This window comes from Bidens hawaiensis, unplaced genomic scaffold, assembly GCF_021521415.1.
Source record: "Bidens hawaiensis isolate Kalapana, Puna unplaced genomic scaffold, B.hawaiensis_p1.1 tig00008636_1, whole genome shotgun sequence".
In the NCBI taxonomy this organism is placed as follows: Eukaryota; Viridiplantae; Streptophyta; class Magnoliopsida; order Asterales; family Asteraceae; genus Bidens; species Bidens hawaiensis.
In genome coordinates this window covers 921,505-934,682 of record NW_027491624.1, presented here as the reverse complement: position 1 = coordinate 934,682, position 13,178 = coordinate 921,505, and positions in this window count along the sequence as shown.

Sequence of the window (13,178 nt, the reverse complement as noted above, 5' to 3'; positions counted from 1 at the left end):
CGGGGTCTTACATCAAGATTCCTGCATGGAGTCATGAAAAGGTCATCATAGAAAGGAGAATCCTTCCTTAGTCCCATCTTGAAGACTTCAACAGCAGCTGCTATGTCAAGGTTGGGGATCTCTAAAGCTTCTCTGCTAAATCTAGTTATGTAATCCCTTAAGGATGTATTATTACGCTGAACAATTCTATATAAGTCACCTGTCATTTTCTCAAAATATCTACTACAAGAAAATTGGTTATTGAACAAATTAATCAAATGAGAAAATGATGTAATAGTGTTGGAAGGAATACTTAATAACCATTTGAGGGCTGGCCCCATTAATGTTGAGCCGAATCCCTTGCATAGGCAAGCTTCTTTGATGTCAATGGGGATGGGGTTGATCTCCATCCTTTCACTGCACTGAGCTACGTGTTCCTCAGGATCCGTAATACCATCGTACAGCTTCATGCTGGGCGTCTGGAACTTCTTAGGGATCTCCATGTCACATATAGGCCAAGTAAACCTAGATAACTTATGGCTACCTGTGGGCACTTCAGCTATGGGACATATTATCCCTGGGATACTGGAAATCATATCCTTCATTTTCTGTAGTTCCCTGGCTATCTCGGGGGTTATCCCCTTATCCTGCACATGTCCACGGTTAGTGTATAGATCAGCATTAAATAAACTATTACCGAGGTCATGTTTAGGTCTCTGGTATCCTGAGCCTTGACGGCTAGTTCCTCCATTGAGGGTATCCTCAAGATAAGGTGACGCCTGCATTGGGATGTCATCTCCAACATGTACTTCAGAGGACACTATGGGAGATCCTGACGAGAATATGCCGGCTGGCATGGTTGAACGAGGCTGCATGTTGATGAATTCTGGCCTCGTTGGTCTAGGTAATTCCCAGGATACCGGAAGATAAGTTCCTCCGTATCCTGATTGCAGCTGAGACGGAGTCCTTGTTGATTGTGTCCCCAAGGATCCAAGATTCTGAATGATGGTTGATCCTGGAGAACCAAAATCAAGAACCCTGGGCATGATTGGAGTAGCCTCCTGCCCTGGCTTCTTTTTAATTCCTTCAATCTTCTTAAATAGCCTTGAGTTGGTCTTTTCTTGCTGCTCCATGTGTGTTTTGACATGTTTCATCAAAGCAAAAATATCATTGTTAGAAATAAACAGGTCTACCCGTGTAGAGGATCTCGCGAATGGTGGAAGTTCTCCTCTGGGCTGAGTATTTTTCTTCGGTAGTGGTGGAGGTCCTGGGTTGACACTTGAAGCAATAGTGACCACCGGAGCAAAGATTGAACTGGTTTTTGGTTGTGAGGCCATTATCAAGAGAATGAAAGTGATTGAAAATGAAATAAACGGATTTAATGGATTGAAGCACCGTAGCCCCACGGTGGGCGCCAAATTGTTTTGGTCAAAAACTAACAACAGTGATTTCGTAACCAAATTAGTAAATCGGGACTAGGTGCTTGTAAAGATGGTCTGAACACAGATATTTGTTGCGAGGAAAAAACTTGTTATCCTAAGGATAACAAGAAAAAAACCCCGGGTGGTGAAAACTATCACCACCGGTTTATTAATAATAAAGATGATTACAAGTGTGGAGCTTAAACTTTGATCGTGATTACAAAGAATGCGAGTACTAGTAAGTTCTCGAGTGCTAGAGTGTGTGTTTTGATCAAAGGTTGTAGCTCTATTTATACAAAAATAAAGCTAACTAAATGGCCTATATTTAGGAAACCAGCGACCGAATCCAATTAGCCGTTAACCCTTCTAATCAGCATGTTTCCTTATTGGCCACATTCTAATAACGGTAAGAGCGAGTCTTTGGGAGATCATATCAACGATATTTGACCTGGTAAACAAGGAAAGTAGCAGACAATATGTTAGTTATATAACATAATTTGGATACTTGTTACCTTGGAGGATACCGCATCCTAGATTTGTTCTGAATAATGTTTGCTGAGGATACTGAAAATCCGTGCCCTAACAATAGGTCCCATCCCAACAATCTCGGAACAAGCCAACGCGATAAGAGAAGTAGGACGTTTGATTGAGGAATTTTACACCAACAACATATCTGATGAGGAAATGCAGGCATACGTAGCTAATCCCCACTTGTATCCTAGAGAAAATGCATATTTATTCCCTGCTGCATCAGCACCCACAGGGTATCCAAATCCACCCAACGCGGTGATGGATGAACTCAGGAATGAAAGAATAGATAAAAAGAAAATAGGGAAGAAAATAATAAAGAAGTGTGATAAGATGAAAATTCTTGTCAAAAAGTGGATTAAAGATTAGAATAAGTTGTTATGATTATGCTGTTGTTGTATTTCCCTTTCTATGTAACATAAATCAAATAAAATGGAAAGTGTTGTATTACTATTTCCTAAGTTATTGTTACTTTTAATTTTACAGAATGTCAGGAAAAGAAAAGGCCGATAGTAATCCAACTGTCCAAGATAACAACAATGAAAGGACAATGGATGAAAATATTCGAGCAATACCTCTGGAGTATGTATGTGGTATTTGTGATATGATTAAAGAGGCTGTTAATTCATTAGTTGAACTAATGAAGAATAATCCAAGTAGAACTGCTTCTCGTTCTAAAAGACCAAGCCAAAGCAAAAACGAAACTGTCCAATCTAAAAGGGAAACTAAGAAAGAGACTGAAAAGAAAGAATCCGAAAAGAAGGAAACAGAAAAGAAAGAATCGGGAAAGAAAGAAGAAGTGAGTGTTAATAGCTCGACTGCAGAGAACGAGCTACCAAATAAAACAAAGAAACCAAAATTTCAAGAAGGTTGTGATTTTAAGGTGTTCAAGGTTTATAGCCCCAAAGAATTTCATGGAGATAAGAGAGCGATTATAACCCTCCGATGGTTGGAGGAGATGGAATCAATTGTGATTTTAAGGTGTTCAAGGTTTATAGCCCCAAAGAATTTCATGGAGATAAGGGAGCGATTGTAACCCTCCGATGGTTGGAGTCCCGAGGTCCGTTTTCATGAAGTTTGTGCAAGTATTAAAGGGTTAACGAGCCGTAGATCAGTTAAGCAAGTTAGGAACAAAGTTCTACCAACTAAGCAATCGTTCTGCCTTAGCATAAGTATTTTAAGCACCTACTAAAGTAGAATTTAAGTCTAAGTTATTGTCAATTATATTATATTGAGCTTAGACTCAGTCAAGGCTATGACCTTTAATTTTGAAAGTATTTTCAAAAGCATTCACGAACAGATTTCAATCAAACATTATTTTTATAAATATAATGTTATACAAAACTATATTTTGACGAGCATGTAGTCACTGGAAGGGGGATATCATTAGTAGACTCTTCTTGCCTAAGGTAAGTAATTGGTACACATGCCAATCAACGGTGTTGGGTTTTAACAAGATTATCAAAGTGATAAAATCCCTATTTTACCAAAAACGCAGCGGAAATTAGTTTTAAATCTTGTTAATTTCATATGTATAAAACCGATTTTACACATGCAAAACCCAAGCCCGGATCCAAATACGAAATACATACTCAAACACATGCATGTCACTAAAAGTACATGCATGTTAAAGCTACCTTTCAAGAGAACAAATCCGGGTGAAGGAGAGGATGGATGGAACGCAAGAATTTCAAAGGGAAGGTCCTAAAGCTTGCATACCCCAAGCCTCTGACAATACACCTTGATTAAGCTAGGATTTTACACTTGAAAGCACTTCCTTCTTGCTCTTTCCTTTGGCCGAAAAAACCAAGAGAGAAAAAGAGTTGAGAGGATTTTTTTCTCTCTAGCTTTTGTTACTTGTGTTTTTGTTGTGTTGTATGTTAGAGAAGAAAACAAAGAAAGAAAGATAATAAAATCTTTCAAATGGCACCACCCAAGGAGCTAATAGGAAGCATTGCATGTCTCCACTAAGGAGAAAGATAATAATAAAATAAGCAAAGGGAGAGAGAGGGGGGCCGGCCCACTCTCTTTCTTTTCTTATTTTCATTATATAACACTTTCTATATTTATATGTAACCTGCATTGTGTCATACACAATGCTTTGTGTTATACACACTTATATTGTGTCATACACAACAATAACACATTGTAGGTAAGATGCTTTCTCTCAAAATATAAATCACCCATATGATTTATTTCACAAGTACATTTTATTTGGAAACCCCTTTCCAAATAACTCAAGTGTTAATTCATTTGTTATGATCATATCATCTATACACAAATATTATTGGTGTTTGTATAGCTTGTTATTGGGTATGACCCGACTTGGATCATGACGTACTAGCCACATCAATAAAAATATGTGTCTTGGCCATACCGAGTCCAACAATCTCCCACTTGCACAAGATACATAGAAAATTGATGCAAGTAGCAAATACCGCCTAACTACAGTTTACTACCCCTAATACGCATGACGAAGTGCCATTCAATAACATCATCCCCTTCAAGTCCCTTACTTGAAACGATTTAGGTACATCTATCATTTATCTTTTTGCCACAGATGTCATGTCAAATCCAGAGACACAGAGTGATCATTCTCTGTTGATTTAACTTTCAGGCCTTAGACATCTCACTCTCAACGAATAAGAGGGACAAATCCCCTCTTGACTACATACGTCTCTCATAATCACCTTGTACCAGACCTAATCTTAGCCTTATGTACTGTCATGTTTCAGAGAAACGAAGAACTAAGTCAAAGTATAATACTTGGTGAATATCAAGATCCAATATGTATCTCAGGTCGGAGGATACTATGATATTCGCCTATACTCAAATTTACTTATGATCAATCACAAGGATTCCATGTAGTAACATTTGAGAGCGGGTCAGCCCAATATTTATAACCCATAAATATCTATGAACCTTGGCAGCAACCCTTGCTCTATATTCATATCCCATGAATATCCACCAATTCAAGTTCATAATAGTCTTACCTTCATATTTGTTCCCACAAATATGAGCGACTACAGACATTTAGAATAAGTAACTTATTCACGGATTTAAACATGCTAAAATGGAACATAACTCAAAATGTCATAATCATTAACCATAATCATATGAATGAGTCAAAATAACAATTGTTCCGATATCCAAATACAAAATTCGATCATATCCAATCACTAGAATATCGAAGTCCTAAGGCACAAGTATGACCCTCATGCTTTGGCCTTTCAAGGAGCTTCGTGAGTGGATCCGCAATGTTTTGATCGGTGTGAACTTTGCGAATAAATATCTTTCCTTTTTCAACTTCATCCCTTATGTAGTTGAACCTCTGCTCAATGTGCCTCGTCTTTGATGTGCACAAGGTTCCTTGATTTGAGCAATCGCACCTTCGTTGTCACAAAAGATCTCTAGAGGGTCCTGAATGGTACGAACTACCCCTAAGTCGGCAATGAATTTTCTAATCCACGCAGCTTCTTGAGCTGCCAATGAGGCGGCGATGTATTCCGATTCCATGGTGGATAATGCTACCACGTCTTGCTTTGAGATCTTCCAAGAGATTGCCCCACCATTCATAACGAAAACATATCCCGATTGTGATCTAGAATCATCTCAATCGGTTTGAAAACTCGCATCCGTGTAACCCTTTACAACGAGTTCCTCCTCACCCGAACCGTATATTAGAAACATATCCTTAGTCCTTCTAAGGTATTTGAATATACTCTTAACCGCCATCCAATGGCTACTTCCCGGATTATGTTGGAATCTACTTGTCATGCTTAAAGCGCATGACACATCCGGTCTAGTGCATACCATTGCATACATGATGGATCCAATAGCCGATACGTATGGGATTCCATTCATTTTCTCTTGCTCATCCTTTGAGCTTGGACATTGAGACCTACTCAATATCGTTCCTCTTTGAATAGGTACCAAACCTTTCTTAGAGTTCTCCATCTTGAACCTCCTCAAGATTTTGTCAATTTATGCACTTTGGTTTAAACCTATCAACCACCTTGATCTATCCCTATAGATCTTTATTCCCAAAATATAGGCAGCTTCACCAAGATCCTTGATTGAAAAACTACTTCCAAGCCATGCTTTTACCCCTTCCATAGTTGGAATGTCATTCCCAAATAGTAGTATGTCATCAACATACAATACTAAGAAGGTAATGATGCTCCCACTAGCTTTCTTATACACACAAGCTTCATCACCACTCTTGATGAACCCAAATTTTTTAACTTCTTCATCAAAACGGTGATTCCAACTTCTAGATGCTTGTTTCAATCCATAGACTGATTTCTTTAACTTGCATACTTTGTTAATATGTTGTGGATTGACAAAACCTTCGGGTTGAACCATATAGATTCTTCCTCAAGATGCCCATTTAGGAAAGCGGTTTTGACATCCATTTGCCATATCTCATAGTCATAATGTGCGGCTATGGCAAACAATATCCTAATAGACTTTAGCATTGCTACGGGAGAAAAAGTTTCATCATAGTCAACCCCTTGAGTTTGAGTGAAACCTTTTGCTACAAGTCTTGCTTTATAAGTATCCAAGTTTCCATGCACATCGGTTTTTTTCTTGAAAACCCACTTACTTCCAACCGGTTTGGAATTAAGATGTGGCACAACCAAATCCCATACTTGGTTGTCATGCATGGATTGCATCTCAACGTTCATGGCTTCTAGCCATTTGTCACAATTGGATTGTGACATTGCATCATGGTATGTGGTGGGTTCATCCGAGTCTACCACATAGCACCCATCCATGAAAAATCCATATCTTTCGGGTGGATGACTAATCCTACCGGATTTGCGAACGTTTTGTGTGTCTTGATCAAACATTTGATCATTCTCGGCAACCTCTTGTTGATTGCTGGTATCAACCAAACGTGTATCGGCTTGTGGTTCTCGATCCTCCTTGAGTTCCACCGTTCTCCTAGTACCTTCCATAAGGAACTTAGTTTCCATGAACTTGGCCTTTCGAGCAACAAATACCTTTTGCTTAGTTGGGTTGTAGAAATAATATCCCAGAGACTCCTTGGGATATCCTACAAAGATACACTTAGTGGATTGATTTTCAAGTTTGTTTTGGGTGTTGTTTTTGATATAAGCCTCACAACCCCATACCTTTAAATATGATAATGATAGAACCCTTCCATTCCATATTTCATAAGGTGTTTTGTCCACTTTCTTGGTTGGGGCCATATTTTAGAATACGGGCCGCGGAGAGCAAAGCGAAACCCTAAAATGATAGAGGCAATGTGCTTCTAGCCATCATAGATCGAACCATATCCAATACAGTTCGATTCCTCCTTTCGGACACACCATTATGTTGTGGTGTTCCGGGTGGAGTAAGTTGTGAGATGATCCCACAACTCCTAAGAAGATCTCGGAAAGCATCAGTTAGGTATTCACCTCCTCTATCCGAACGAAGTACTTTGATGGTTTTATCGAGTTGATTTTGTACTTCATTTTGGAAGACTTTGAACACTTCAAAGGCTTCATCTTTGTTTCTTAACAAGTACACATACCCATATCGACTATAATCGTCGATAAAAGTAATGAAGTATCTTTCACCATTCCTTGTCATTATCTTAAAAGGACCACATACATCCGAATGTATGATACCCAATAAGTCTTTTGCCCCTTCATTTGTTCCACTAAAGGGGTCCTCGGTCATCTTTCCAAGTAAACAAGACTCACACTTATCAAATGAATCATCTTCACTTGATTCCAAAAGACCATTCTTTTGAAGTGTATGTATGCGGTCTTTGTTTATGTGACCAAGGCGACAATGCCAAAGATAAGTCTTAATCAAATCCATTTTGAGTTTCTTGGTGCTTGATTGGTACAACATGTTATCATAGGATGTATTATCATGAACTAATTCATAAATGCCATTAGACGGCATTGCTTTAAAATAAAAGACATCATTCATGAAAACCCAAATACCATTGTCCATAAACTTAAAATCATATATCGTCTTAACAAAGAAATGGAGATAATGTTCCTAGTCAAATTAGGAGCATACAAAACATCTTTCAAAATAACTTCCAAACCATTTGGAAGGTTCAATGTGTAGTCTCCTCGAGCTTCGACAACAACCTTTGCTCCGTTGCCCATGAAGAGACTAATATCTCCTTTCTTAAATCCTTCATTTCCCTTGAACCCCTGCGATGAATTGCAAATATAAGTTCCACATCCGGTATCCAATACCCATGTGTTAGAGGATATAAGATTAAGATCAATATGAATCATGAAAGTTGTACCCGAGGATTGCCCCGCATCCCTCTTAGCTTTCAACTCTTTGAGATAGGTTGGACAATTCCTCATCCAATGTCCTATCTCACCACATCCAAAGCATGGATCCTCCGAGCTAACTTTTAGCTTCTTTGGTTTGGGTGGTTCCACTTTAGCCTTTCCCTTAAACTTGCCCTTGACTTGTCCCTTACCTTTGGCAACCTTTGCTTTGGGTTCCGGGTGATGCCTTTTCTTATTGCCTCCCTCATTGATCGTGAGAACGGGCAAAACCTTTTTACCCATTCCCGTCTCGGCCGTTTTAAGCATTGCATGAAGCTCACCAATGCTCTTGTCCTATCCATTCATGTTATAATTTATAATAAATGTCTCAAACCTTTTAGTTAGGCCATTTAGGATCAAATCCGTGGCTAACTCGTTTGAGACGCGACAATTAAGGCGCTCAAGACAATCAATATGGCTTTTCATCTTAACTACATAAGATGAGACCGATTGGGTTTCTTCCATACGACATGCACGAAGCGCCCGAACCGTTTCGAAACGTTCCACCCTAGCTTGTGTAAGGAACATTTCCTTAAGTTGGGTGATCATGTCGTATGCCCCATGAAGTTCAAAATCATTTTGAATCTCGGGAATCATAGTTCCCAACATGAGGCAAGAAACTTGCACTGAATCCTCATTGTGCTTAACCCAATTGTTATGGTCTTCGGCATCGTCAATGCTAGGTTCATCGGGAATTGGATCTTATAATACATAGTATTTCTTTTCTTGCTTGAGAACGATTCTCAAGTTTCGATACCAATCCATAAAGTTGGTATAGTTTAGACGATCCTTATCGAGAATAGATCTTAGTGATAGGTTATTAACGGGTGGAATAATGACGTTAGTTGGATTGTTGATTGAGGCCATCTACAAATATAACAAAGCTCAATTTTAGTATTTTCGATATCAATTAATTTTAATCATTAATACCCTTTATGTCTCCAAGACAATTAATGATTAAAATCTAGAATCCAATGTTACATTCAAATAGTAGTTAGGTGACCTTTATCCCACTATTTAAATTAACAAGGTAGTCAACGTTTGACGATTGCAACCCTTTGCAACTTCTAGTTTTATGGGATCGGTTAAGCATCTCATGCTTAGTTGGCATGTTTAATCCCATCAACACCATTGTACGCCATGCTTCGGTGACCCTATTCACATGGTTTCCAATTTAAGTCGTCCTACTTACACACACGTGTGAGTTTACACATACAAGTGGTTACTTGACCTTTATCCCACAAATATGGCAAACCCACCTCAACTCACAAGTTTCCTCTAATGCGGTTAGGTGACCTTTATCCCACACCGAGTTCCCAAGTGATTCAAGTGTCGTATAAAAGGATGGTGTTCAACTTATTTTATAAAAGGGATTTTAGTTTTCTAAATTCTAGATTGGAAAACTTTTTATGTATCTTTCATTTGCATGCATTCAAATGTATGGTACTTATTTGAAAAACCCATTTTCAAAGTTCCTATTAATAAAACTCATTTTATTATGAAATCATTAGCCTTTAATAAAACCCATTTTTATTACCTAACAATTTCTAAGAAACCAATTTTATGCTAGTTGTTGATTTTAAGTTGTTTAGCAAACCACATTGCAATAACACAATACAAAAGTAAATCAACCATGCAAGCATAAAACATACAACCACAAGTTCATAACCATAGCCTCCTAATGTTGACCACACTTGTTGACCGAAGACAAGTGTGTCAAAAGGTCTCTCCTAAGGGACTCAAAAGGACATGAGCTTGTGTTGATAAACTCCCACTTGATCCCGCATTCAAATGCTCCAAGTGTTCACCCCCGTGTTGTGGTCTCCATTATTTCATTTAGGCCTCCTTCCTTGCATCTTCTTTTACAAAATATATCCTAATACATTTTTCTCTAGTAAAAGAAATGCATCTAATCTACTTATTATTACATACCATTTGAAAGAATAAATAGATTACAAACCCAAATAAATATTACAACCATATTGAATGAACAAACAACCATTTGAATGAACAAACAATCAACACAAACATTCAACCAAACACAAGGTCATGGCTAGGTTATGAACATCTATTACACATCCAAATATGTAATAACAAAATGACCCAAAGATGGTTCCCCTTGACCCTTGAAACTTTCGGCCAAACTTGACAAAACTGAAAGTTCCGGGTTTTGTCCAAACAACACAATCAATCATCCAAATGACTTGATTTTTCAAGATTACCACATGCATGTAAAGTATAACCTTGAAAAACCATGGGGTGACCAAAACCCCGCAAAATTTTCGGCCATATGGTAAAACCCCACCATAAACCCGAAAATTTTTGGGTCTAATGAAGCATGCATCCGTATAAGCGGCTCTTGATGCCATTGTTGGGTTTTAACAAGATTATCAAAGTGATAAAATCCCTATTTTACCAAAAACGCAACGGAAATTAGTTTTAAATCTTGTTAATTTCATATGTATAAAACCGATTTTACACATGCAAAACCCAAGCCCGGAACCAAATACAAAATACATACTATCAAACACATGCATGTCACTAAAAGTACATGCATGTTAAAGCTACCTTTCAAGAAAACAAATCCGGGTGAAGGAGAGAATGGATGGAAGGCAAGAACTTCAAATGGAAGGTCCTCAAGCTTGCATACCCCAAGCCTCCGACAATACACCTTGATTAAGCTAGGATTTTACACTTGAAAGCACTTCCTTCTTACTCCTTCCTTTGGCCGAAATCACCAAGAGAGAAAGAAGAGTTGAGAGGATTTTTTTCTCTATAGTTTTTGTTACTTGTGTTTTTGTTGTGTTGTATGTTAGAGAAGAAAACAAAGAAAGAAAGATAATAAAATCTTTCAAATGGCACCACCCAAGGAGCCACTAGGAAGCATTGCATGTCTCCACTAAGGAGAAAGATAATAATAAAATAAGCAAAGGGAGAGAGAGGGGGGCCGACCCACTCTCTTTCTTTTCTTATTTTCATTATATAACACTTTCTATATTTATATGTACCTTGCATTGTGTCATACACAATGCTTTGTGTTATACACACTTATATTGTGTCATACACAACAATAACACATTGTAGGTAACATGCTTTCTCTCAAAGTATAAATCACCCATATGATTTATTTCACGAGTACATTTTATTTGGAAACCCCTTTCCAAATAACTCAAGTGTTAATATTCATTTGTTATGATCATATCATACAAATATTATTGGTGTTTGTCTAGCTTGTTATTGGGTATGACCCGACTTGGCTTGGATCATGACGTACTAGCCATATCAATAAAAATATGTGTCTTGGGCATACCGAGTCCAACAAACGGCGGGACCCGTTTACTTACCTGAAGAAGTTTGCCAACGTGATAAACCCTATTAGGCCAAAGCATGCTATATCAAAAGTCACACAAATACAATCATGATTTCAAAACATTCACAAACCTAATCAAGGTTAAAACCAGACTTAAAGTCTGCAGTCTAATCAAGAAACACCATCAAGGTGATCATTCAAACCTATTTGTTTATAGGTTGACAATCATTCGCAATCAAGAAAGGTTTTCAAACAATCATATCATTGATACAGGTGAATACGTTAAATCTTTATAATCAGTCAAACATGTTTATACTTTATAAGATAGACAGGTTGTTTGCCTTATTGAGTCAGTTAAATATTTGCATGAGATTACGCGATCTCTAAAACATTGTAATACAAATTAGAGAATAAACCAACTCAGACCGAATATACATGTTTCTGGATCCAAACATAACCGTTAAGCCTAAACAGTCAACGGCTACGTGGCCGCGGGCTAATAGTAATATATAGTTTCTCCGGTATGGGCTACGTGCTCGGAGACTTGTGTGTGTGTAGGGCAGTGTTCCATATACCTGGTATAGCAATATATCCGCTGAGCTTGTCAAGAAAACTATATCTGTATTATGATTGTTATTTATATACTTTTAGAGTCATAACGATTCACCAGCACATAGCTGACGTATTTTAATCTCACCTGTAGGTAACTAAGTTTGATGGTTACTAGATACAAAGATTAGAGTCATTCCGGAGATAGAAGTTCGCGTACTTGATGGCTCAGTTTTTGATATACAAATCCTTATAATATTTAATAACTATATTTTGTAAACTTTCAACTTGAGTATTTAATTCCCAAGTAAATTTTCAATGTAAATTAATATTATATTTAAACTTTTAAGTCTTCTGCTAAAATTAACCCATAACTCTGATACATTTACAAAATAGGTACCAACTATTGGTCACACTCCTAGGCCCAAAGTCGGGGTGTGACAATACCTTTGCTTAAACTAAGTTCACGAGTAACCTAGTGGGTCGAGCAAAGATGGAATAAGATGAATCTCAAGCTTACTGATAGGGAGTTTATGGAAATTATTCTAAGTGATACTCACAGAAAGATTCAATCTGGAGCAAGCTACACTAACCGAGTACACTATGTTTTCTCTGATAAGTCTAAGTCAAGATTGAAGAGATTCTAGAAGAAATTGTTTGCTCGTGGGATTATTCCGAGCAAAGTTTGGTTTAATTATGAAGATTGAAGCTTGATTGAGATGAATATTTTCAAAGGAAAATATTCTAAGTAAAAGTATACTCGAAGTAATGTTCCGAGCATACTCAGGATTACAAGGTCTGCTCGACAATGGAATATGTCTACTCGAATACCAGTTTACACCTGCATTTATTTTAATAATGTTTTGTAATGATTAGGGTTTCTAGAAGGAACTTCAGGTGCCTATAAATACAATGATACGTCTCATTTATGGGACAACACCTCTGATTATTCTCTGACCTAGTATTGACAGCCGCAGCTAGCATTTTCACCTGGAACCCTAAGCTTTACTTGTACCTTTCTAAATATCAGTTATAATGAAAATATTTTGAGTTATTTGTGGTTTTGTTCTTCTTAGACTT